The sequence below is a fragment of the Sciurus vulgaris genome (assembly GCF_902686455.1).
Source record: "Sciurus vulgaris genome assembly, chromosome: 14".
NCBI classification, from domain to species: domain Eukaryota; kingdom Metazoa; phylum Chordata; class Mammalia; order Rodentia; family Sciuridae; genus Sciurus; species Sciurus vulgaris.
The window spans coordinates 74777020-74799543 of record NC_136475.1 but is presented as its reverse complement, the minus strand read 5'-3'; the positions used below and the strand labels follow the sequence as shown (position 1 = coordinate 74799543).

The 22524-nt window shown below is 35.6% G+C and overlaps 1 protein-coding gene across 5 annotated transcripts in view; it reads left to right on the top strand.

The window, feature by feature from the left end:
- The window catches only part of LCLAT1 (lysocardiolipin acyltransferase 1), a 191366-nt gene that overhangs the window by 53449 nt on the left and 115393 nt on the right, over positions 1-22524 (top strand). The window contains exon 2 of one of the 5 annotated variants that reach the window (XM_079109976.1): positions 1896-1990. The exons of the other annotated variants lie outside the window; for them this stretch is intronic. The gene's annotated coding sequence lies outside the window, so the exon portion shown is untranslated. The remainder of the gene's footprint in view (positions 1-1895; positions 1991-22524) is intronic. 5 annotated transcript variants of the gene reach the window in all.

Sequence of the window (22524 nt, the reverse complement as noted above, 5' to 3'; positions counted from 1 at the left end):
TATTTTGAGACAGGGTCTCACTAAGTTGCTTAGAGACCACTAAGTTGTTGAGGCTTGCTTTGAAATTGCAGTCCTCCTACCTCAGCCCCCCAAGCTGTTGGGATTACAGGCATGTGTCACTGCACTGAGCCTCAAGCAACCCTTGTTATATTTAACTCTTATGACTATATAGGAATGTCTTTTCTGATTTCCAAAGCAATACAACCTTGTTAAAAAATATTAAGGCATTAAAAATATATAATAAATTGGAGAGTGAAAATATTGCCTATGGAATAAATATTGAATTTGTTATAGTCAGGAAAGGACATTATCTTAGCAAAAAAATGGTCGACAGCCTTAATTGTCACATTTAAAAATATTTTTAATATAAAAATTAAGGCATAAAATATTTTATGATGTTACAGGTAAATAATAGAAGAATTGGATTGTAAGTACATAATAATAATAATTTAGCATTATTAACAAGTTACAAACTTGTATTTATTTCTCTCACTTAATTGTGCACTAGTAAAAATTTTGATACAAGTTGGGAAATGATCTTTAGCTTAGCATTGGGAACCATTGACCTAATCAACATTATCTTCTCTTAGTATTCCCCAAAATATAGCCAGACTTGCCCTCTCACTTTTCTGGATACTGTTGTTGAGGTTTCGTGCATTCCCCGCTTTCCAGTTGCCTCCCACTACTCCTTCATGCTTTATTGTGAACCTTTCTGTGGCAGAGACTGCCATTTGTCCCTCACAATTTGTTTTTCTCTTCTTCCTGAGGCTTTTGTTTCCCATGTCATTGAGTTCTAGCCAGTAGAATGGGAATGGGAAGGATAAGTTGTGTTCTTCCCTGTTCTGTCCTTTTTTCACTGGCTGGATGTGAACAAGGGTAATGCAGCGCCCCAGTGTTAGCAGCCTAGATCCCTGCATGACTCCATGGTAGAGTTGCCCCCTGAACCTATGCCATCCTCCCCGCCATGACTGTCAGCATATGCAAGAAATAAGCTAGTGTGTTAACCATTACAGTTTGGTTCTCTTTGTTATCTTAGTGACCCCTGCCCCTATCTTAGTTAACAGTTTTCTCTAGCTGGTAGTTTAAAGTCTCCTTCTCTATTTAGATTATCATTTTTTTTTTTTTTTTTTTTTTTTACAATTCTATGATTAGTATTTGCTATTCACTTTTTGAAAAATCAAAAAGGCAGAAATAGAAGATAATATGCATATAACTTGACTTCCTCTCCTAGACGGCAGGCCTTTGAAGGGTGGAACAAAACTCAGTCATTCTAGAGATAGAAGGAATGAAAAGTTGGGAACAAATCTTTAAAGCATAGATACTGTAGTCTGCAATATTTCAAGTCTGATTAATTTGTTTTAGTTTTTCTGATTGGACTTTATTATATAAAAGAGAAAAGTTATAGAACCTTCATAATTTAAAAGGTCAAATAGTAGGGAAGCCACTTTCTTCTCTCTCCTCCCTCCTTTCTCCTTACCACTAATATTAAGCTTTTACAAGGGTTATGTGATAGGCCTGGGGGTATAGCAGTGAATAAAACAGACAAAAAGCTTGGCCTCTTGGAGTTTATAGAAAATAAATAAAGCATTTGGAATGCTGAATGTGATCAGTATCTGGAGAAATAAGGTGGGGGTGGTGGGGGGAGGACAGCAGGCGTGTGGATGGTGCTTGAAGTGTGTGTCGTGGGGTTGGTGTTAACATTTTTTACATCACAGTCAGGGAATGCTTTCAAATATTTTTATTTATTTATTTTTTTGTGATACTGGGGATTGAGCCCAGGGCTGTTCTACCACTGAGCTACATCCCTAACTATTTTTTAAAATGTTTTAAATTTTAAGACAGGCTCTCCCTAAGTTGCCCATGCTATTCTCAAACTCATAATTCTCCTGCCTCAGCCTCCTGAGTAACTGGGATTACAGGAGTGTACCACTGCATCTGGCCAGGGAAGACTTTTCTGAGAAAGTGACTTTTGGGCCAAGACCTATACCAGGTGAGTAGAAATCACGTGGCTGCCTAGAGAAAGAACTTCTAAGGTATAAGTGACTACAAGGTCTCCTCACCCTAAGGGGAGGGATGTGAATGCTATAAATCAACTTTTGGGATGCTTACACTACTCTGAATATAACAAAATTTGTGCCATTCACTTAGACACTTTAAATGAATAGGTTTTATGGTCTTTGAATCATATATCAATAAACCTATGCAAAAGAAAATCATGAAAGCTTTAGAGGTCTTCAGCATTAATCTTGTAGAAAACCCTTCTTCTTACTGCTCTCATTAGAAATGTGGCTGTGTAGTAGACATATAGAAAATCACATGAATTATGTCCCAGTTAGGCCTAGAGATTATGAAACACAGTAATCATTATGGATATTAGTAAATTTGTATCAGAGTACTTGGTAAATTTTTATATTCTCCAGTGTTAAATTCTGTTCAACTATGTACAGTCTATAGTTTGCTGCTTAAGTAACAGTAGTTTCTTATCCATTTGTAACTTGTGGGGAGAAAGATCATGTTGGCTTTATGTTCAGTAATGACTAATTTGGGACTGAGATTGTGCTGACTCTGCAGCCACATCCCTCACCAACATGCAATTACCTGATAACATTGACCTTGGAATTATGCTTGCTTTCTGTTTTCTTTTAATGGTTTATATTGAGAACAACTTGACTGTTTTAAGTGATCTCCATGGATGTTGCCTTTTTAGATTCTGACTTGTAGATATTATCTTTTTCTCTTTGGTAGTCATTTTTAGCATCCCTTAACTCTTTTGTACCCTTGATCCCGCTCACTTTGACTGTATGGGTTTAGATTCCTTTTTCTAGATATGAAGAATTTTAGAGCTAGATAGAGTTCAGAGTTATGTAACAATCAGTGCAAGGATCATATTAGGTTCTCTGCAATTTTGGATTGTATCCTCAGCATCTTATTCCAATACCATTATTGTATTTCCTTAAGGAATTAGCAAATGATGCTCATTGAAGCCAACTTCCCCTTGACCCCAAGGAGATTCTTTAGAGTCTGTAACCTATTTAAGATTATTACCTCTTAACTTGTATTATATTGAGTTAAAAAAAATTGAATTATTTTCTCTCCATCTGTAATTACTTTTTGTCACTGGATCAGTCTTGTATTGATATGTTACTAAATGGCCTCACCCTAGTGTGGAGTCTGAAACACAACTACAGATTTAGGCCTAGCTGTGCTACTAACTTACTCTGTGACCTTGGCAAGTATCTTAATCTTATTAAAAACAGATTTTTGTATTTTAGAGGTGGTTCTGGAAGCCACTTTATCCCTTCTGCAGAGAATACAACTCCCAAGATCTGAGTGAAACAAAAGCAAATTTGACATTATCTTCTTTATCTTCCTAGACCCAGTGAGGAAGAAAGGGAGGAATTTCCATTCCATGTAGAAGTAGTGTTGATTCACATCTTCTTACCACATAGGCAAGATGCAGCAGTAAAGAACACGCTCTCTCTGCTAGTTGAGGAAAGGAGGGGTAATTCCAGTCAGAGGTCTGTGTAAAGCAGGGGTCAGGGAGTGCCCCTTGGCCTCAGCCTGACCTGAAGAGAGCCAGTCAGAGCTCTGGCTGCTTGTACACAAACAAATTCACATTATTTTAAAAACATATTGCAAAAAGCTGGACATAATCTTATATTTCAGATTAAGCATTTGTGTCTAAATCCAAACAGATGCATCTTAATATAGCTATATCAGTCTGCTTTTAATAACTAATAATTACTAATATTTATAGAATATGTGTACCAAGCACCAATTGCTGTTCAAGTGTTTTATATGTATCAACTCATCAGACTTCACAACAGCCCCTTGATTTGTAGGTAATACTGTTACCTACAAACTGCTATTTTTCCAACCAAGAAGGAAAGAGTTTAGAAGCTTTAGTTATTAAGTAGTTGATCTGAGATTGGGGTCCTGAATAGTCTGGACATAGGCTCAGCTAATGTAGGGGCTGTCTTCATCTTGAGGAGGAATAAATTTCATCATAGGAGGGCTTAGAATTCAAAATAGAGATTCTCCCAGAACCCCTATTGATAATGTTTACTTTACCTCTCTGGGGTTCTTTATCTATAAAATAAAGAGCTTCAAGAAACTAGGCCCTAAAAGTGCTTTCTGTTGGAGAAAAGTCTAAGATTTAAAACTCATAAATTATAGTACTAAAATTATGCTTGATACTTATTTTGAACAAAATTATTTTAACACAGTATGGAGATTTTGTAGGTTTAATCATGTAGTCATCAATACACAGTATAATCAAACTGTGCTGTCCAATATGGTAACCATTAAACTCATATGACAGTAAGCATTTATGATGTGGCTAGTGCAAATTGAAATATGTTGTAAGTGTAAAATGAAAACCAGATTTTGAAAACTTAGTATGAAAACAATGTAATCTTGTTAATAATTTATTTTCACCATTTTACTTGTTGAAATGATATTTTAGATATATTGGGTTAAGTACATTCTTTATTCTTTTTAAATGTGGCTATTAGATTCTAAATGAGAGAGAGAAGGCATGGTTCCTATGGGCAAGGAACTAATCTAATGAAATAAGAAAAATAGTGTATATCTAGTAAATCTAAGTATGCCTGTAAAGTACTGCCTCCAGTTTGACCATGGATGAAGTATATATTTGATATTTTAGTTGAAGACAATAACTTTATTTGTACTTTGTATAGTAGTGTAGTTATTATTTTTTTTTCTATAGGAACCATTCTTCTAAGCACTTTACATATATTAGCTTTTAATGCTAATAATAACATTTAAGGTAGGCACTGTTATTACTGATGGAGCCATAGTGAAGTTAAGTTACTTGACTTTAAGGTAATATAGTTAGTAATGAGTTAGTCCAAGTCTATTTAGTTTGGCTCCAGAGCCTGTGCTATCAAACCACTGTGTTGTATTGCCTCATTAAACTAGATGTTTTCATGATTTTTTATCTATTTTTAAAAATCTTAATGATATGCACAGTAGTGTATACATATATAACCTATTGGAATTTTGCTTTTTTTTTTTTTGGCTTAGCAGGTGGCTTTAGCACCAGCTTATATTTATATTTTGGTTGTAGATTTATTTTTCGTTTTCTAAGTTTGAATAATTTTTGTTTATGGTTATCACTTATTGGTTAGGCTGTTTATGCCTCAGTTTCAGCCTGTTAATTGCATTTGTGGTAGTATCTACAATTTTTGAATGTTATAGAAGGTGTGCCTGGACTTTCAGGGAGAGATGTATATGGCCAAATGTTAATCAAAAAACTTTTTTTTTTTCTTCAGGTGCTGGGGATCGAACCCAGGGCCTTATGCTTACAAAGCAAGCACTCTACCGACTGAGCTATCTCCCCAGCCCCCCAAAAAACTTTTTGTAATTTAAATGAGAGATAACAAAAGGAAATAGATGAAAGTGCCATTGGATTTTCTCTGCCTATAAACTATCATTTAGGCTTTAATTTTAAAAAAAGGGGGTGGGGAAACTAATGCTCTCTGGATTGAGCATGCATTTGATATTTATATCATTATATATATGTATCACATCCATATGTTTAAGTATCATCTTAAGCTAATTTGTAACATAAAACTTAAATATATATGTTTACATATGTATATATATTTATATATATAATGCAAATTGAGATATGTTGTGAGTATAAAATGCACACCAAATTTTAAAAACTTAGTATGAAAAAATGTAACTTTGTTAATAATTTCTTTTCATCTATGGGCATATGCGTATAATATGTATACATATATATATATATATTTATTTATTTTCTGCTACCCAATAGGTGTGAGATACTGTGGTTGATACAGGAGATGACACAGGTCCTTGTCTTGTACAAATAAATTATACATTATGAAACAGTGGGGTTCAATATCAACTCAATACAACAATAATGAGAGGACAAGTAAGTTTTACTGGAGTTCCAGGGAAAGAAGGAAACTGATTTGAACTAGTAGTGTGGAAGGGATACAGCAGAGGCTGAGAATCAAGCTGGTCTTGTAGGATACCTTGACTTTCCTTCAGTGGAGTGGAGTGGATATGTGAACAAATGCTTAGACATGAAAGGTATCAGTTGAACTTGAACACGGGAAGAATTCAGTTGTAGCTAAAGTGTTAGGAAGTTGAGTGGGTGGGAATTCCAGAGGGGCTAGACCCAGGAAAGCCTTGAGTTTTCAGAGTAGGAATTTGAATTCCTTAAGAAGTTTGGAGTTAGAGATACTGGTGTCAAAAAATCAGTGTGTCTTTTCCTCTGCTTTCATGCTGCGGCTGTCAGCAGACTTCTGTGACCAAAAGGCATGGGGATTTCTCTCCACCAGCAAGCAAGCAAGCAGGCAGGCAGGCAGGCAAGCAAGCAGGCAGTCAAGCAAGCAAGCAGGCAGGCAAGCAAGCAGGCAGGCAGGCAAGCAGGCAGGCAAGCAAGCAAGCAAGGAAGCAATCCTGTAGCAGACATCAGCTGGATGTCCTCTGATCTACAGTTGTAACACTGTCTGTCTGGAGATAGCATCAGATCCTACAGGTTGAGGTCTCAGTCTTAAAGACTTAGGTAACCCCACCACCACTTCAGATGCCAGGTGCAAGCACCAAGTTGTTTTACCTGTGCTTATGACCAAGCGGCTACAAATTGGAGTTCGCACAACTCCCTCCTTGGATTCAGTTAACTTGTTTTATTACAAAGAATATCATAAAGGATACAGATGCAGAGATGTGTAGGGCGAGGTGTGTGGAAGGGGTGTGGGGCTTTCATGCTCTCTCTGCATGTACCATCCTCCAGGAACGCCCAGTTGTTCAGGTGTCCGGAAGCTCTTCGAACCCTGTCCTTTGGGGTTTTTGTGCGGACTTCATTTCCTAGACATGATTATTAATAGCCTGGGTAGGGAAGCCCAGCAAGTCTAGTGCATTCCTCTTGCTGCAGTGTTATTTCCTCCAGAATATGGAACAGGGCCTCTCTGGAAAGAGGAAGCTCCGATGACCTACTGTGGAGAATGATAGGTCAGAGAATTTCTTTATGGCTAGTTCCAAGGCAGAAAGGTGGGACTTGATTAAACTTCTGTGACTTGATTTGAAGAAGAGGAATTCTAGTTTCTATGGCCTGCCTTCAGGAGGGAGTTAGTCATAAGCCAGAAGCCTTTAGGTGAAACCTAAAAAATATTATATCATAATATCACAGATGCTTTACCCTTGAGTTACTGCTTATGTGGTGGACATCATTAATAAGTTATGTTACTGGCTTAAAATTGTAGATATTTTCAGTTCTTGGTAATAGGAAATACTAAGGAACCTACTTTCTTCATTACTGGTTAAATCCAGTGAAACTGATTTGTTAGCATCATCTCAGAATTCCTGGTTGGAAGCATTTTATATCACCTACCTAATACTTGACAGTGGTCTGTGCATAGAAATGACAATAGTATTTTGTACTGACTTTGTTAATTTCGTTTGAAATTTTAACATGTTTTGAATTTATATTTTTATTTTCTGGGTACCCTAAAACTAACTCTTATTTTAAAGAGTTTTAAAATGGTTTTCTTGACTTCACTACCTTATCCCAGCACCTGTAGGCTACTTGTTTAACCTGCTGAACTCTGTGTTTTTTCTTTGTAAAATTGGAAAGATACCTTCTTTCTAGGTGTGGTAAAATTGCCTAATGAAATAAGACAGTGTAAGGAGAATGTAGTAATCTCTAACATATTATGAAGGTCAATACTTAGTGAATTTTCTCTTTCCTTCCTGAGTAGAGACTTAATAAATTACTTAATGTAGACTTTAATGTCATGGAACTCATAAACAAATCTGCAAGGTAGTAACTTTCATAAAGTTTTTTCCAACTTTGTTGTAATAACTTGAAACTTTTAATATTATACCAACACAGCCTACTAATATATTTTAAAAGATAATTTACAACTGTTTCATTGGAATCTGCATTAAAAACTGAAGTAGCAAAGGAAATGGTGTCCTCCCAAGGTCATTTCATTTTTTGAATTGAAAGTATAGTCTGTGTCATTGAATGAAAATAAAATCCAGGAGAAATATTCTGTTCCAGGCATGTTTAAATCATGCTATTCAGGAATGCAACTAAGGATTTTAAACTGACTTGTCTTGGTGTATACCTGTGAATGTTGCTAATGTGTGACCCCGCAACCAGTCACCGTAGGGAAGAGTTCCTTCACTCCAGAAAACTCCCTTGTGCTATCCTTTATAGACACATCCTCTCCCTGTCCTTGGACAACCACTGGTCTGTTTTCTATTTCTTCCTTCATGGACTAATTTAATGGGGACTGTCAAATCAGATGAATATCTTAAACACTTGTCAAATAAGATAAAATATGGGAACTATAACTAAGGTAATGTATGGAAGTCTTACCATGTTAGGGGAAACAGGTACTTAAAAATAGTTTCACATATAATATTAAGTCGGTGGGTGAATCTTTTTTTTTTAATGTCAATGGATCTTTATTTTATTTATTTATATGTGGTGTTGAGAATTGAACCCAGTGCCTCACACATGCTAGGCAAGCGTTCTCCTACTGAGACACAACCCAGCCCATTTTTCTTTTTCCTTTTTTTTTGCGGTCCTAGGGGCCTAGGTCCCAGGGCCTTGTGCTTGCAAGGCAAGCACTCTACCCACTGCGCTATATATCCAGTAGGTGAATCTTGACTGGACTCTTCTAGAGTCAAGTTTACATTAATCTTTGACAGTTTTATTTTCCCCTAACTCAGGTTTTTAGTCTTGCTTTTTAAAGACTTTGTGCCACATAGTCCTGATCTCTGGAAATCCTTGTTATTTAATGTTTTTTAACCTCACATTCCTCATAAGTGGACAACATCTATCTTGAAGGATTCTATGATAATAAAATGTTTTGATGTGCACTTATGTGTATATATATGTATATATTAGTCTATAAATATACACACACACACACACACGTACAATATGTATCTTTAGGAGCCTAGCCTACAGTAGGCATTCTATCAAATTTTTTAAAAATAATATAAACAGTATAGTCTGTAGTCACTTCTAGAATGAGTTGGTAAAGGAATAACATGTCCTCTTGATATCTGGAACCCACCCCACACTTCTCCATGAGAAGGTTGATCCTTAGCATCACCTTTTGTTTTAATGGTCTTTGATAACTTCTTTTGGAAATATGTTATGGATTTCTATTTTGAGATGGAGGGGCATGTACTGAATCTATTTCATTTTCTTTTATGATTTAGTGTTTATTTCATGTTTTGATCATTTCATAAATGTCATTTTTGGATTTGATGATTGGGACATATGGGACTGAGTCTTTGCCAGCTCTAGGGCTTCCTTTTGAACTTATAAGTCCTTACTATAAGATTGGTTTTCTTCTAGACATTTTGATCCTTTTCTTAAAGATAAACTACACGATGTTCTGATATATAGCATCTTAGACAGTAGAATATAATTGCTTTTCTACAAATTTAATTATTTAATCAAGTGCAGAAACATTTTGTTCTTGCCCACACATTCTCAGGTAGACCATCTTTAGCAGTATTCTTTGTTTCATTTATGTTCAAAATATTCATAGAATTTGTTCATAGAACTGGAAGGAACCTTTGAAATTATCTATTCTCAATTCTCTGTAGCCCAAGTCCTCTTTTTATAATATTTCTAATGTTCTCCTTAAAAAATCCTGAAATGAAATTCCTAATTAATGAAATATTTTGCTCCATAATTAAAATGAATCAATATTCTCTAACTGAAATATGAAGGAGAAATCAAAGGAAAATAATTTAAAAATACAATGCAGGGTATGATTATGTTAAAAGGAAAAAAGACTAAGAGGAAGGAGCCATAACAGATTTCCAGTGGGTAATGCTGTCCCATCGAGAGCCACTGATTTAGGCCAAATCTTTTCATTTCATAGGTAAAGAAAGTTAAGGTGGTGGTGAACGGGCAGAGGAGGCATGTGGAATCGCTTGGGATTCTATTCTTGGCATCCCGCACACATGGTTATTGGCGGAGCTTGAATCCTAGAGAAATACTCTGAGCAGTCAGTAGGCATGAAACTCTGTGTATGATTTTTCTAAAAATTTATATGGAGAGATTTAAAAAAAATATTTTTAGTTGTATATGGACACAATGTCTTTATTTTTTTAATGTGGTGCTGAAAATCAAACACAGTGCTTCACACATGCTAGGCAGGCCCTCTATCACTGAGCCACAACCCCCGCCCCATTTTTGTTTTTTAAAGAGGCAGTTATACCTGTTTCTAGCTGTAGACGGACAGGCTAGATGTTACAGCCACTCCCGATGAATAGAAGGGAGAAGAGAAGGCTGCAGGGTGGTGCCAGCACCTGTGCCCTCAGCCTGACTGCCCTGGCACACACACACTCCATTTAAGCAGTTTCTTAGGGTCTTTTTTAGGGTAGTGGTAGTTGGTGGATGTGCAGAGGCTTGTGTGATAACCCTGAAGGATGTCTGGTATGTATGTCCTTCATACATAACTCCAAGGCTCTTACTTTCTGGCTTTGTGACCTTGTGCACAAACTCATTTTTTCATCTGTGAAGTTCCCTTCTTTCTGTGATATTTCTACCTTTAGGTTGCTGCAACAGTCACAGGAGAGTGATTTGTACATTGTATATAATGTGTGATGCGCAGATGCAGTGGACTAGGGTTAATGAAAAAGCAGAATAATAGAATGTGTTCTTATTTTAATACTCTGCAGTTGGTATATTAGCATAAAAACTCTAATCTGGATCTTATTTCAGTTCCTTGTACCTAACAAAAACCTACCTACCTTAGGGACAGGTATCTCACATACCATCCTCTCTTAGCTCTCGTCTTCCCCTGCTCAGCCCCCAGGTATCACTTAAATAAAAGCCAAATCAAAAACAAAACTTTTCAGTTTTTTTCCTCTTAAAATTAGGAATTAGATACAGAGATGCTTTACCACTGAACTATATCCCAACCCTTTTCGTGAAACAGGATCTTACTAAGTTGCTCAGACTGGCCTTGAACTTAGAATCCTCCTGCCTCAGCCTCTCACACAGTTGGGATTATAGGCTAATCTTTACTGTTTGAGTTCTGCTACTATTGTGTGATCAAGGAAGCCTTTTCTGGCCTTTCTGGAGACTGTACCCCTCTTGTCATACCACTCATAGCCTATATTACAGAATTTGATTTTCCTGCTAGGTGGTACATTCCATGAGAATTTTATAATCTACCTTATAAACTTATATCTGAAGGTAAAGTATTACTTCCAAAATACAGTAAAATGGATGCTTAGGGACGAGGTCCTGTGTTTGACCTGCAGCGCAACACTGACTGGTGTTCTGTGTTCCCAGCAGTGCTGAGTGAACGGAGCTCGAGCAAGCCAGGACCTTTAACTTTTGTCCCCCTAATTAATTTAGCTTTTTAGCAGAGTTCTATCCTTTATAACACCAAGAATGTTGCTCCTGAAGCTTATCAGTTTTGTTGGATTTTTGTAGTAGTTTAAACTATATTTTTGGTGTTAGCCTACATGTTGAATTCCTTTTTTGTCAAGATTCAAGGGTCTTTATTTACCCTCTTAGGAAAAAAACTTGAAATTTTGTTTCTTTAAATGGTAGACTATGCATGAACTAATACTTTTGTGGGGTTTTGTTAAATATCCAAAAGTCACTTTACTTTTTTGTATTTTTTTTTGTTTTAAATAGACTAAATTAATGCATTTGTAGCAGCCTCTAATGTTTTTCTCTTTCATTTTTAGTATTCACACTTAAAAGCAGTAATTTCATTTCCTATTGTTGATTCCTTGAGTATGTGTTTATTTTCTGTATATTGGTCAGTTAGGCCTCATTAATTTAAGTTGGACTTTGCTTTGTTGGTCTATGGTTACTTTGTTTCCTCTTCTTTTTTAGTAGGTTGTCACCAACCCCTTCACAGCTCCATTTTAGTAATTCTGATAATGTAGCATGCTCATTTTAAGAGGTACCATCACTCTGACCCTATTTTGGAGAAAATGTAGATGTTTTCTGCCTGCATCATAAATTCTTCTCCCCACCCCCAGCATGGGAATTGACCTCAGGGGCAATCTTCCACTGAGATCATCCTCAGACCTTTTAGTTTTTAAATTTTATTTTGAGACGGTCTGGCTAAGTTGCCCAGACTAGCCTCAAACTTCTATCTTGCCCCAGCTTCTGGAGTAGCTAGGATTACAGGTGTATACCTTACCTTCCTTGGATCCCTACGTCTTTCTTAGCCTGCAATTTCTGCTACACAGACGTAAAATCCTGTTTTGGAAAGAGCACAGGCTTTAGAATTAAATGAATATAGGTTTACATTTGCCTCTGCAGTTTGCCAGTTACTTGGTCTGGGCATGTTTGAATGTTTCTGAACTCACCTTTTTCAACTGTAAAAATGGGTATACTTTTACCTATCTTGCATAGTTGTGAGAATGGAATATTAGATGGAAAGTACTTTATACAATATTTCTCTCTCATACCTTTTTTAATAATCTCTGAAAAAAGGCTTACTTTTAAAGCAAGCACTTTAAATAAAGCTCAGAGAGACCAGACTGAGGTACTTATGATCTCTAAAATTTTGTGTTTATGACCAACTTTATTTTTTTAAAAGTTTTTATTTGTTCTTACATGATAGTAGAATGTATTTTGACATATCATACATATATTGAGTCTAACTTGACATTTTTGTGGTTGTACATGATGTAGAGTTTCACTGGTCATGTATTCATATATGAATACAGGAAAGTTATGTCCGATTCATTCTTCTGTCTTTATTAATCCCTTTATTAATCTCTCCCTAGCACTCTCTACCGTCCAATCCAGTGAACTTCCACTATCCCCCTCCCCCTGCCTATTGTGAGTCAGCATCCGAATATCAGAGAGAACATTTGACCTTTGGTTTGTTGGATTTGGCTTATATCACTGAGCATGATAGCTTCCAGTTGTATCCATTTAATGGCAAATGCCATAATTTCATTCTTCTTTATGACTGAGTAATACTCCATCATTCATATATACCACATTTTCTTTATCCATTCATCTGTTGAAGGGCACCTAGGTTGGTTCCATAACTTAGCTATTGTAAATTGAGCTACTGTGAACATTGATGTGGCTGCGTCCCTATAGTATATGTTGATTTTAAGTCCTTTGGGTATATGCTGTGGAGTGGGATAACTGGATAAAATGGTGGTTCCATTCCAGGTTTTCTGAGGAATTTCCATAGTGATTTCCAGAGTGATTGCACCAATTTGCAGTCCCACCAGAAACGTGTGAGTGTACTCTTTTCCCCACATCTTGACCAACATTTATTGTTACTTATATTCTTGATAATTGACATTCTAACTAAAGTGAGGTGGACTATCAGTGTAGTTTTAATTTGCATTTCTTTAATTGCTAGAGATGTTGAACATTTTTTCATGTATTTGTTGCCTATTCATATTTCATCTTCTGTGAAGTACCTGTTCAGTTCTTTTGCCCATTTATTGATTGGGTTATTTGTTTTTATGGGGTTAAGTTTTAAGTTCTTTATATATCCTACAAATTAATGCTCTGTCTGAGATGTAGGTGGCAAAGATTTTCTCCCATTCTGTAGGATCGCTTTTCACGTTCTTGATTGTTTTCTTTGCTGTGAAGAAGCTTTTTAGTTTGATACCATCCCATTTATTGATTCTTGATTTTACTTCTTGTACTTTAGGAGTTTTGTTGAGGAATTTGGTTCCTAAGCTGACATGGTGGAGATTTGGGCCTACTTTTTCTTCAAGTAGGTGCAGGATCTCTGGTCTAATGCCTAGGTCCTTGATCCACTTTGAGTTGAGTTTTGTGCAGGGCAAGAAAATAGGGGTCTAATTTCATTTTGTTACATATGGATTTCCAGTTTTCCCAGTACCATTTATTGGAGAGGCTATATTTCTCTGATGTATGTTTATGCCTTTGTCTAGTATGAGATAATTGTATTTATGTGTTTGTTTCTCTGTCTCTATTCTGTACCATTGATCTTCTTGTCTGTTTTGGTGCCCGATGCCATGATGTTTTTGTTTTGTTTTTTTACTATAGATATGTAGTATAATTTAAGGTTATACTATACTTTTCTCACTGAGCATGGCTTTGGCTATTCTGGGCCTTTGATTTTTCCAAATGAATTTCTTGACTGCTTTTTCTATTTCTATGAAGAATGCTATCAGAATCTTAATAGGAATTGCATAAATTTGTATGGCACTTTAGGTAGTATGGCCATTTTGACAATATTAATTCTGCCTACCCAAGAACATGGGAGATCTTTCCATCTTCTAAGGTCTTCTTCAGTTTCTTTCTTTAGAGTACTGCAGTTTTTATTGTAGAGGTCTTTCACCTTTTTTGTTAGATTGATTCCCAAATATTTTTTTTTCTTTTGAGGCTGTTGTGAATGGAATAGTTTTCCTAATTTCTCTCTTCATTTGATTCATCACTGATGGATAGGAATAGAATTGGTTTATGGGTGTCAATTGTATATCCTGCTGCTTTGCTGAATTCATTGATGAATTACAGAAGTTTTTGGTGGAGTTTTTTTTGATCTTCTAAATATAGAGTCATGTCATTGGAAAATAGGGATAGTTTGAGTTCTTCTTTTCCTATTTAAATCCCTTTAATTTCTCTTCTCATTGCTTTTTCTAGGGTTTCCGGGACTATATTGAGTAGAAGTGGTGAAAGAGGACATCCCTGTCTTGTTCCAGGTTTTAGAGGGAATGCTTAGAATTTTTCTCCATTTAGAATCATGTTGTCCTGGGTTTAACATAGATAGCTTTTACAATGTTGAGGTATGTTCCTACTGTCCCTAGTTTTTCTAGTGTTTGAGCATGAATGGATGCTAAGGCAGTGCTTAGAGGAAAGTTCATTCCATTAAGCTCATTCCTTAAAAGAATAATAAGTCAACAAATAAATAACCTAACATAACACCTCAAAGCCCTAGAAAAAGTAGAACAGATCAACACCAAAAGTAGAAGACAGAAATAATTAAAATTAGAGCTGAAATCAGTGAAATTAAAACCAAATTATTCAAAAAACTAACAAAACAAAAAGTTGGTTCTTTGACAACCTAAATAAAATTGACAAAACCATTAGCCAAGCCAATGAAGAGAGAGAGAACTCAAATTACTAAAATTTGTGATAAAAAAGTAAATATTGCAAGGGACACTACTGAAATACAGACAGTAATCAGAAACTATTTTGAGTAAAATAGAAAATCTAATAAAGTAGAAAATCTTGAAGACATTGACAAATTTCTAGAGACATATGACCTACCCAGATTGAATCAGGAGTACATAGAAAATTTAAACAGATCATTTTTAAGCAGTGAAATGTAAGACACCATCAAAAGCCTACCAAGAAAGAAAAGCCCAGGACCAGGTAATTCTCAGCACATTTCTACCACCAGTCCTCCTCAAATTATCCCATGAAATAGAAAAAGAGGGAACCCTTCCAAACTCATTTTATGACGCTAGTGTCACCCTGATACCAAACCAGACAAACACATGTCAAGAAAAGAAAATTTCAGACCAATATCCCTGATGAACATAGATGCCAAAATTTTTAACTAAGATACTGGAAAATTGCATATAAAAACAAAATTCACCATGATCCAGTGGGGTTCCTACCAAGAATGCAAGGTTAGTTCAACATACAGAAGTCAGTAAATGTAATTCATCACATCAATAAACTTAAAGAGAAGAATCACGATTATCTCAATAGATGTGGAAAAAGCATTTCTGACCAACTTTAAATGAAGATTCTATGAGTAAACAAACTATCAGGCAATGTAGATAAAGAGATCTCTTAGTAATAAGGAAAGGAAAAGAAATTATTAGAAGTGAATCCAGGATCTCTGTTGTCTCATTTAGGATGCCAAGGATTTACCTGGACTGCTAGTTTCAAAAAAATGTTAATACCCCCTAAGGGTGGAGAAGTCAGGCAGATATGAGGAGTGGGGTCTAGTGGTGAGGAGCGGTTCTGAGTTGCAGCTGTTGTTTTTATTTCTTTTACGAGTCTTCTTGGTGGGATTTTTGAATAAGGGACTCCATGGCCAAAAAGGTTTGCAAATTGCTGTCTCTCATGCCTCCTTGAACTATGAATTTCCATGACGTATAATTTTATAGGCAGTGTGCTTTTTAAATTGAATTTTCAGAAATGTCTCCCATAATATTTTAATGGTTGCATCCTACTCTTCTGAAAACCACCTCCTTTTGTTCATTGAATAACACACTTAGGTTCGTAGGTCTCATAATTTTTAAAAAAATCTTCTGTATTAAGGCATCATGAGCTTTTGTTACCAAATGAAATATTTTTATTGGCATTCATGTAAATTTCTTCATTTATGTTATTTGTTAATGGTAAGGACCTGCTACACGAAACATTTTAAAATACATGAAGAGAGTTCTGGGGTCAGCCTCCATCTGTTACTTATTTTGTTTTTTGCTAGTCTAGGGAAAAAAATGGATCCCAGAAGTAATGTTTTAATAGCAAAGTAGATGTTTCAACATTAACCCTGTTATTTGTACAAAATATACTTTTGTACAAGAAGCAAAACCCAATCACTGTCTTTCAAAATAAGCCACAAAAAATGTGTTTTGTAACATTCATAAGACTCAGAGAATTCCATCATTGATAGAATTCAATAAAAAAATGCTTTGAATTAAAAATCGTTTGATTTCATTTATGAGATATTAAATAATAATTATAAAATCTCAGATACTGTAAAAATAAACCCTTCAACAAATAAATATAAGCAATATAATAATATATTCTGTAATTTTTGTAGGTAACAGAGCACTCATTTCTACCTTCATTACTTTTTGAATTTTTAACTTCATAACTAATAGTTATTTTCTAGAATAGTGACTCTATATGATTTATCTTTGGTTCTTTCTTTGGAAAGAAAGCAGTAGTTTCTTTCTCTCCCACCCCCGTCCTGCACTGTTACATCCCCAGCCCACCCCACTTTATTTTGAGACAGGGTCTCACTAAGTTGACCCAGCTGGTTTTACATTTACACTCCCTCCTACCTCAGCCTTCTGAGGAGCTGGGATTATAGGTGTGTGATAGAAGTAGTTTCTTAACTCTGAGTTACAGACCCCTCTGATAAAAGGACTTCTCTTTTCAGGAAAATACATGTAAATAACCTAGCATACAATTCTAGGGGACCTAACCCTCAAATACATCTGTGCGTAAACTATCTTGTGCCACATGAAGAATAGATGTTAAGAAACTGATTTTAAGTATTTTCTTCAGTTTGCTTATATCTATTAAAAGAACAAGTACTATGAATGATAGTTGTCTTTGTTGTACTTGATAAAATGTTGGTATGTTCATTCAGTTTGTATTAATCTATAACAAAGAAAAATCTTTCATTAACTATAGTGACACACATATGGATCTTAGAAATAATGTGGTCAGTTTGTATTGTTTTGAAGAATTGTAATATGAAAAATTGTAATTTCATGAAGGAAAACATTCTGCTGCTAGTCTAGTCTCATCAGTTTTTAGATGCTCCCTGGAAACAGTGATGTTTTATGCATTCCAGTAGAATACCAGTAACTTTATTTTAGGGGAAAAAAAAAAAGATCGATATTTAAATACCAACCCTTGTTTATGAAAAACATTGGATCTGTGTCTTTGATTTATGTAATTCAAATTTTATGCTTCTCATTAGTGATTAAACCTACTCTCAATGATATACATTAATGATGGGCTCCATCCACCCCCTTAATTTAAGAAATCCTGGCTTCTAACATTTCCAGTTGAAATAAATATTGAGATTTTTGTTGTTATGTAAAAATAGTACTCTTTTTATACAGTTTGGAAAATAAAGGGAAGGGGAAGAGGGAAAAAGAAAATCAACCATAGCCACTATACAGGGACAGCTGTTGTTAACATCCTGATGAATGTCTAACTAGTCTTTATTTCTTCAGTGATTTTACTCTGTCTAGTTTTTGACTCTCCTTTGTTCTCTGTCTTTCCTCTGATATGTTCTTGTTCTTAATTTCTGAGGTGATAGTTACTGTTATAATTCTCTTTTTGTTCAACATTCATGTCTTCTGGGTAAAATCAGGTAGTTATTCATGTATTGGTAATCTCCCAGCTAATGAATTTTTTGTTTTAATATATAATTCATGCAGTTTGTACAGTTGTAAAGTATACAGGTCACTGGGTTTTAGACCATTCATATAGTTGTTCAGCTATCACTACTGTCTAATTTTAGAACATTTTTTAAACCCCCTAAACAAACATTGTGCTCATTGGTAGTCACTTCCCATTCCTCCCTCCCCCATTCCCCTAGTCCCAGGGAACCTCTGATCTGTTCTTGTTCTCTGTAGCCTTTCCTGTTCTGAACATTTCGTTTGAATGAAATCATACAATGTGTGGGTATTTTTGACTGGTTTCTTTCAGTTATCATTGTTGTTTTCAGAGTTCATCTAGGTTGTAGTATATGCCGGTACTTCATTCCTTTTCTTGCTCTGTAATAACTATACCATTTTTGTTTACCCATTTAACAAATGAAACATATTTGGGTAGTTGCCACGATTTGGCTGTTATTAATAGTGCTACTATAAACACTCATGCTTTTATGTGAACATGTTTTTATTTCACTTGGGTATATTCTATCTAGGATTGGAGTAACATTTTGAGGACATTCTTGGGAAAGGATGATAGTCACTTAAGTAACATCTAGGAGGTATTATCTTTTATCCCTAATCTGCCTTCCTGAAATGGTGTCATATGATAGTGTTCTTTTTTTTTTTTTTTTTTTTTTGCGGTGCTGGGGATTGAACCCAGGGCCTTGTGCTTGCAAGGCAAGCACTCTACCAACTGAGCTATATCCCCAGCCTGATAGTGTTCTTCTTAGTGTGTTTATAGTTTTAACTGTAATGTCTTATAGGAAAATGTTGTGTACTAAGAGGAAATTATTGAAATGTAGTATTCTTGCCATTTATGCAGAAAAATATTGGTGACATTTCATTAAAAAATCTTGCTGTTGATAATTCATATTGTTTGAAATAATTCAGAGGTAAGAAATCTTACAGAGACCCTTAGACTTTGGAAAAACTTCTTCCTGACTCTCCAGCCACCTTACAGCGGGTACCATAAAGAATACCAGCATGAGGTCTGCTTCTCCATGCCTTCTGTCCTAGCTGAACTGAGCACTGTCCTTCCTCTAGGCCCAGGCTTTGTGTCTTAATTCCTTCTCAGCTTAGCCTTCCGGGATCCATTAGAGATCACAGGAGATGCTGCCGAAATTGGCTGTACCAGTGTGAACACAAACTCGGTCCCTCAACCTTTTCTTTCCTCAGTTTCTTCCTTGGTGGACTGAGAAAATTAAATATCAAGACCAAAAGATGTTTAAAATGCAGTGATTTTATTCTAGCTCGAAACTTATAAGATTTTACAAACTGTCACATTTCCTAATTTTTTCATGAATTTGGCATATAGTGTGTCCTTTCCTGTCTTTCTTCCTCTCTCCTGTCCTGTCTTCTTTAAGTTTGTTCTTCTCTTCCTCACCTAGATATGCCATAGGAGTGCACAGACTCCATGCACTCTCCTTCCTGGTATCTTGTCTTAAGATGGTTAGTATTTGATGGTGCAAATATGAGCTTTTAATGATTGAAGAATGAATCTGGTGCTTACTTTCTGTTTAAATGAAATGGTTGAAATAACATGATAAATGTTGACAGACTATATGTACTTTTTCCTTTTTTTCTTTGAGTATGCTTTTGACTAGTAGAGACAGGAATGTAAGAAATATCCATTTGTTTTGTGCAACTTCTTAAACAACTGTTGTCTGCTAGTTTTATTTTTATTTATCCATAAGAGACCTTTATTTATATGTTCATGGGGTGACATTTTGTATGGATGGATTTAGTTTCAGTAAACTCCTTGATTGCTTTGACAGTCTTTATGCCTGCATCAATCACTTAGTTCTTTAATCATACATTAGACCGGCTAGCTCTGTATCTCACAAAGGGAAAAACAAAACAGCTTCAACTTCAAGTGAATGGGGATAAATGCTATTAGGTAAATTGGATGATGGTTGCGAGTGACCTTTGTTAGACCCAGATCATTGCAAGTGCCAGTACAGTTTTAGTGATAAAGTGGTGAGACTTTATCATTTCTATTTCCATTTATGTTTTTCGTGGTTGTTACTTTGTAAAAATTTGAGCTTGGAGTGTGATGAACAATCATTTGACTAAGAGGTACAGGTTATTTCTACCTCAACATTTAATCATTTTTGCTTTGACTATGGCATCATGGAAACAGGGATAAATGGAAAGTGACTTACTTTGCTGTACTTATACATTTCCCTCTTTCTATTTCTAACTTCTTTCCTTTGTACTATAAAAGTAAAAAACAGAAATGTTTTCTTTAAAAAAAAAAAATTGGGGGAAGGTTCAATTCCCTTGCACCACCATCCCCAATTATATCCTGTCCTGTGCCATAGAGGTGACCATACTTATTGCTGACAGTGTCCTTGTAGACAGATTTCTGTGCCTTTACATTTGTTCTTAAAGACAAAGCCTCATTTTGTTGTCCAGGCCAACCCAGAACTTATGCTCAAGTGATCCTCCTGCCTCAGCCTTCCAAGTAGCTGGGACCATAGGAGTGTACCACCATGCCCATCTGTGTTTGTTTATATTAACCATATAGCTTTAAGGATTTGGGGGACCATGGATCCTCCCTTCCAAAAATGGCATATTCTTTTTCTGGGGAGCTATCCATTTTAGAAAATACAGGTTGATTTCATTCTGTCCAGCTGCTACATAGGTCTCATAGTCCTGGATTTACCATAGTTTACTTAATTCTTCCCCTATAACATTGATTGTTCTCATTTTTCTGTTGGACAGTGTTAGGGTGAAACATTTTTCTACATGCAGTTGAGTATTTCTCAGTACGAGATACTAAGAAAGGATATGTGATGGTAGACATTCAGAATTATAAAAGCTACTTATTAGTTTGTCTACTGAAATGACTGTATCACTTTATATTCCCCTCAGCCGTGAAAACAAGGACACCAACAATTTTCAGAACATCAAAGACAAAACAAGCCACTTTTGCCGGTCTGCTGGGATGGGGGAGATATTTTGTTGTTTTAGTTTGCATTTTCTTGAAAATATTTTTCTTTTTTAGGTTTATTGACCATTTGTAATTTTCTTCCTGTAAGCTGCATATAACTGATTGGATTATTTATAAAAAATATTTAACTGCCAGGTGAGGTGACACATAACTGTAATCCTAGCTTCTCTGGAAGCCAGTGCAGGAAGATCATAAGTTCAAGGCTAGCCTGGGCAACTTAGTGAGACCCTGTCTCAAAATAAAATGAAAAGGGTTGGGGATATATTTTTGTGGTGGGATCCTTGTGGATTCAATCTCCAGGACCCCAAAAACAAATAATAACAACAATAAAAAAGAGTGTGTTTGTGTGTATGTATGTATAAGATACATATATATGTATATACATGACTTTTTTTAATAAATATTGTTAAATATATACATATGACTATAATTATTATTGAAATATATATGCAAGTACACAAATTGCAAGTGTACAGTTCAAAGAATTTTCCTAAAGTGAATACCCCAAGGTATCCAACACCAAATCAAGAAACAGAGTGTTACCAAAATATTAGAAGCCCCCTTGTGCCTAGTTGCTATACCTGTTCCATATCTTCCCAGGATAACCATTATTTGTGCTACTAACATTATGAAGTCATTTATCTGTTTTGGAATTTTAGATAAATAGAATTATGCAGTACATATTTTCTCCTTTCTCTGTACTAACTTTTGAATACAGTTTAAATGAAAGAATCACATCAGAGTTTAGAGAAAAATATTTATATAGATCTAATGTGTACGTATACTATGAATGTAGATACATCTCATGTAGTTGTATATGATTTCCTCTCTCACCAAACCTCAAGATATAGGTAATAATAGATAAGCAATACGGGGGAGATAGCTCAGTTGGTAGATTGCTCACCTTGCAAGCACAAGGACCTGGGTTCAATCCCCAGCACCACAAAAAAAAAAAAAAAAAAAAAAAAAAAAAAAGAGAGAGAGAGAGAGAGGGAGAGAAATGTGATTTTGACATAACTGGAGCCACCCTTATCCAACTTAGAATCCTCAGTAACCTTCTTCCCAGGGAGTTAAAGGCTTGTTGATTAAAATCTATTAATAGGCAAAAGTCCTTCTTTGCTTCATTTTGGGTACAAGAAACTGAGGTTTGGCCCCATTCTGCTCTTTAACTGTCATGTTGTGTTTTATCAGTCTTTGTAAATTGTGATTTGACTTCTTCTCAGACCTCTCTAAAATGCCGGCTTGTCTTGTACCTTATTTTTGTATCTGGGAAAGGAGTAGTGGGTTGCTTTAGGAAGAAAGAAGTGATAGAGTTTGTCCCTTTTCGGTTTTATTGTCTCTGTCTTTTTTCCAAACAGGAAAAGGTTCATAATAAATTATATTATCCTTTCATCTTCCTCTGCCTGCCTTATGAATGCTTACTTGATACAGGGAAAGGG